Source organism: Sphaeramia orbicularis, chromosome 19, assembly GCF_902148855.1.
Source record: "Sphaeramia orbicularis chromosome 19, fSphaOr1.1, whole genome shotgun sequence".
In the NCBI taxonomy this organism is placed as follows: domain Eukaryota; kingdom Metazoa; phylum Chordata; class Actinopteri; order Kurtiformes; family Apogonidae; genus Sphaeramia; species Sphaeramia orbicularis.
In genome coordinates, this window is record NC_043975.1 from 45,062,618 (window position 1) to 45,068,617 (window position 6,000).

Consider the following 6,000-nt stretch of genomic DNA (forward strand, 5'->3'; position numbering starts at 1 on the left):
TGAGGCCTGGACCCCACCAGACCCCTAAAGGTGTGTGTTGTATCTGGACCAAGACAGTTCTGCAGATCCATGAAGTCCTCTAAGCTGTGAAATGGGAGGGACTGGACTTGTTTCTCTGAAACATTCCACAGATTTTCAATGGTCCTGAGATGTGGCTGTCCTTCCTTAGTCCACTTTAGACCAGGAACACCAACAACCTCATTTGGAGATGCTCTGACCCAGTCATCAGTTGTCACTTTACCATCGTACATCTGAGCTAAACTTCACCCATATTTACTAAATGTGTTCAAAACAGAAGTGTGTAATGTGGGTTTGTCCATTCAATCCCAAATGTGCCGATTAGTTTCTATCTTCTGGTAGATGTCAGTAGAAGTCATTCCATAAACATGAACAGAAATATCTGTTGTTTTGAATCTAGAATGCTCGTTCCCCCTCTATCTTCTACTAAATTCTAAAATGATTGGGTTTCCTCATGTGTCCACACATACCCACACGTTTGGTTTAAACTCTTCTTTATGGAAGTAAATCTGTCTCATCAGATTTTGAATTGTAAAAGCCATTGAATTTCTAGTACTGATTTTTTTTTTGCTCTGAAATTAAGTATCTGAATTTTTTGTCTCTGAATTCAACTATGTTCAGAAATTTCAAATTTAAAAAAATCAGATGCAAAAAATTCAGTTGCAAAAAGTTCAGATGCAAAAAATTTAGATCACATATCCACACTCACCGTCTTCCTGCAGCGGCATCACTTGACCAAATTAACGTAACTCGATTGGCTGGCTGTCGGTTTGACTTGAGATAGAATCGATTGCTTATCCTTGGTGTCCTGGATGTGTGAACTGAATTTTTTGCATCTCGATTTTTTGCTTCTGAATTTTTTGCATCTGAATTTTTTTTATTCTACATTTATAAACATAGTTGAATTCAGAGACAAAAAATTCAGATACTTAATTTTAGTGCAAAAAAATTCAGTGCTAGAAATTCAGTGGCTTTTATAATTCAAAATCTGATGAGACAGATTCACTTCCATACTTCTTCTTGTTACATCCATCAACATCTGTTTGTTTTTTGGATCATGTGACTCTAGTTGGACTCAAAGGTCTTTCCATTGGAGTTTTGTGCAATATACCAATTTAACTACGCCTGAAAAACCACGTCTTGAAAGAACAAAAACTCTTCATTGAAAAACAAGAGTTTTGATGAAATTATCGTTTTTCCATTAGACAAATTTTTATGCACAAGTGAGATTTGCGCAATTTGAAAAAAAAAAAAAAAAAAAGCTGTTGTGGAGAAAATAAAGAAACCACAACTCTGGAATTCACTCAGGGAGTCGTTCCCATTCTTCATTCGACAGGGGTTTTATACAGGGGTGATCGGACATCATTGTTACTATAAAAGGAACTAACCATCTGATGCGTACATGGGAGACTCTTCAGCCAAATATGATGTTATGTTATTAATGACCCTCTTAGGATGTTTTGGATGCGTGCCGATGGGAATATCCTCTTCGTTTCACTCTCACAACCAAGCTTTTCACAGCTCTGTCCATTTGCCAGGTCACTCTGACCGGCCCGAAAAGTTACCTCCAACAGGAATGAATTCATTCCAGGGAATATCACACACACACACACAATTCAGGGACAACATTCTCCGATTTTCTCCAATAAAGTGACTATGTTACGCTCTTTGCCCAAACGTTCGAGGGAGATGGCTGCGTTGTGTGTGTTACAAGGTTCTAATAGTTTTGGATTTTTCATCACAGTTTAGTTTTATTTAGTTTTGACCTTTTTTTGTCTAATTCAGTTAGTTTTAATTAGTTTTTAGAGCAGGCTTGCTATTTTTTATTCATTTTTGTTATTTTCTAAATGGTTAGTTTTAGTTTAGTTTTAGTTTTTTTTTAATATCTTTTATCTTCTTCACCATTGTATTCCCATAAATCCCAAACAGGACTCTGCTGCTTTCTCCCAACTTTAGTCTCCATGTTTCCAGGTAGAGTGAGGACCAGAAGACGACTGGAAACCACAAGTGACAGACCGTCAAGTGTCTTATTGTGACAACAGATGAAATTGCTTGAGGGAAATAAATCAATTTCATATCAATCCAACATTGACAAAGACAAAAACGAAGAGAATTTTATCCATAATTTTTATCTGTTTTAGTTAATTTTGTAAGCACACAGTACAGTTTCAGTTAGTTATCATTTTTTTTCTTTTAAGTATAGTTTTTATTTATTTCCGTTAACAAAAACGTTTTTACAATTCTAGTTTTGGTCATTTCGTTAATTTTCATTAACGATAATAACCTTGGTCTGTTACTGAAAAGACCACGAACTCACTACGCATCCTCACTCGTCCGTAGTTTATTCAACGGCAGCCATTACAATACTGATCTCAATGACGCACATGCATACAACAACTTCCTCTTAGACAATATCAATAGATCAGACATGAAACATCAAAAAAAGCAGTGCATTGCTTATTTTAAATAAAACCTTTTGTTAATGCATTTGCTTTTTAAACAAAATATGTAATGATTTTAAAAACAACCATTTTAAATGTAATTAAATTTATATAAACCTGTATTTTCCCTCATTTATTAAATATAAATGTAATTATACCGAACCTGTGTTCTTCAGTACCAATTTATATAAAGCTACAATAATACCTGAGAACAAATAGACTAATGACCCATGAAGAACATTTCAAGGAAATAATGCACTTTTTAAGTTACAAAAAAAAAGGCATTTAAACCTGTCACAACTACTGTTTCTGTTACCAAAGTCTACCAATAATCACTTAGTTCATTATGTTGAAGTTTTTACTCAATCAACACATCAGCTTTGACGACTAAGGGCCAGATCTACTAAGATCCCAAAGTGTGTGCACTAATTTGTGCGTATTAATGTGTGTGAACTAATTTATGCGTATTAATTTGTGTGTACTAATTTGTGCGTTTTTGCAGGTGATTTACTCAGATTTCCTGCATAAAAGTCAACAGGTCAAAGTCTTGCAGACCACCCTGTTTAAATGAGGGTTTTGCGTGTGCTACTGGTTGTCGTCATGGAAACAGTCCACTGTATAAACTGCTCTGGGATACACCAGCACTAATGAGAAGAGTGACTGGAATGATCCAGACGTACCGTAAATGTACCGTTGGAGGAGTTTAGTCATAGAAGGTACTGATGACTCCTCCTGGGACTGGACCCAGATCATCCCCTCGTTCATGTAGAAGTTCTATAGTGACATCGTGGGCAACGTATTCATTTTAGAGGTGGGGGGGGCTGTGGGGGCTGTTGGACTGAATGACTGTCAGGTGCACATACTTTAATTCCACTGTAGCCAAATGTCAGTGTGTATTTTTAATCACAATCATCAGATCAAGTGGAAAAGTAGCCTTTGCTTGGTTCAGACGTTGATACATTAATACATAAACTCAATAAACTCTGTCCTTTTCATAACAATAATACACATTAAAAAACAAAAATAAACTCTGTCCGTTTCATAACAGTAATACACATATTAAAAAACAAAAATAAACTCTGTCCTTTTCATAACAATAATACACATATTAAAAAACAAAAACTCTGTCCGTTTCATAACAATAATACACATATTAAAAAACTAACAAACTCTGTCCGTTTCATGGAAATAATACACATGTTAAAAAACAAAAATGAACTCTGTCCATTTCATAATAATAATATACATAATAAAAAACTGAAATAAACTCTGTCCATTTCATAACAATAATACACATATTTAAAAACAAAAATAAACTCTGTCCTTTTCATGACAATAATACACATATTAAAAAACAAAAATAAACTCTGTCCTTTTCATAACAATAATACACATATTAAAAAAACAAAAATAAACTCTGTCCTTTTCATAACAATAATACACATATTAAAAAACAAAAATAAACTCTGTCCTTCTCATAATAACGGTAATACACATATGAAAAACAAAGTACACTATCCGTTTCATAACAATAAACCACAAAAATAAACTGTCATTTCTTAACAGAAAGATACTTATGAGAAATAAACTATGTCCAATTCATAACCATACCTGTATAAAAAAACAAAAATAAACTATTTCCATTCCAAGACAATAATACACATATAAGAAATGTCAAGACATGAAATAATCAGTTTTATTACCACTTCTTCTGTCGGTGTCTGAATGTTATTGTTGATCAGTGTAAAACTATCAAATATATCATAACCAAAGAAAACAAAACACCAAATAAAGTTATAAAAACACACTATGGAAGCAGTGTAGGAGCAGTACAACTGTGTAAATTCTCATACTTTCAAAGACACTGCACTACAGATGTTCCTGGTTTCCTTGTTAAGTTCTTTTATCCCATAATTTCAAATGAAACCTTTAGTTGAAGTCACTGGTGAATTATTTTATCTCATGAACATTTTATAAAAAGCATGTTTCATTTAAATTGCCAGTGGTGTTATGGCCACTGTTACCTTCCATGTGGCAAATAAAATATACCCAGACTGACATAAGCACTTTTGAAGGTGTCCTTTAAGTGGAGTCATCCTTTAAGTAAAGCAGTGAGAGTTAATAAATGAGCCTAAACAGAAAAAATATTATCAGTGTAAATAAGGAAAGGATGTCCCTCTATACTGTGACCTGATACTCATTATTTTTGCAATAATAAAATATTAACCAGACAATTTTGTGAGCATCTTTATTTCTGTCTTCACTTGTCTTTAATCTGTTTTTTTTTCTTTTCCTGTTTTCATGGAACTTCAAATATATTTTTCTAAACTACTTTTTTTTAATATAAATCTTTTTTGAAGATGCTACAAAACATTGATAAATTTAAACAAACATCAAGATGTCAAAAACAAAAAATCATCCAAACAGATAAATGAACATAATTCAAGGGTTTACAGACACAAAAGGAAAAAAAAAAATAGATTAAAATATTAAAGATATAGAGAAAAGAAAATACAACAGAGTAAATTCAGTCCATTTTATAAATTGTCATAGTTTTTGTGCTTTTTTTAAAATTGAAGACAAATTCTAGTGGATGTATTTTTGAATTCAATCCTAAAGTTTGGAATGATTTACTTTAGTGTTTGTGGAATTTACCAATAAAACGATCAGATTAACTATAAATTCAGCATCACTCATGTCATGTTCAATGTATGTAAGTACATTTATAGATGTTTTAACTCTGTTTTTATTCCATTTTACATGAAATAAGGTTTTCAGTTTTAGACCAAAGTTAGAAGAAAGAACACAACAACAGAATAAGAGTGAAGTTATTTATTCACACAGTCCTATTCTGTTCCATAATTTCACTATTATCTGCTACCATTTGTACCTGTGTTTTGCATATGTACGTGTGTAGCTTTAATTGTGTTTTATTTATTTTAACAGCTTTGTACGGTGACCTTGAGTGTCCTGAAAGGCACCTATAAATAACATTTATTATTATTATTATTATTATTATTATTATTATTATTATTATTATTATTATTATTATTATTAAAGCAGTGTGAGTGTGTGAACCAACAGGTGGACCTTTGTGTCTGTGTTTATTATTATTATTATTATTATTATTATTATTATTATTATTATTATTATTATTATTATTAAAGCAGTGTGAGTGTGTGAACCAACAGGTGTACCTTTGTGTCTGTGTTTATTATTATCATCATCATCATCTGATGATGATGATTATTATTATTATTATTATTATTATTATTATTATTATTATTATTATTATTATTATTATTATTATTGTTATTAAAGCAGTGTGAGTGTGTGAACCAACAGGTGGACCTTTGTGTCTGTGTCCTCTGTGTCATTTAACACCAGTGGAGGATGGAAGACAGTGGCGCGGTGCAGACTGTCACGTTCAGCTCCCGGAAGGGCGGAGCTTTGACAGACACAAGGGCAACGCAGGAGTTTCCACAGGGCGTGTGCGTGACCGCTTATAAAGAGCGTCACTCAAGCGCGTTCACGGGGTTGA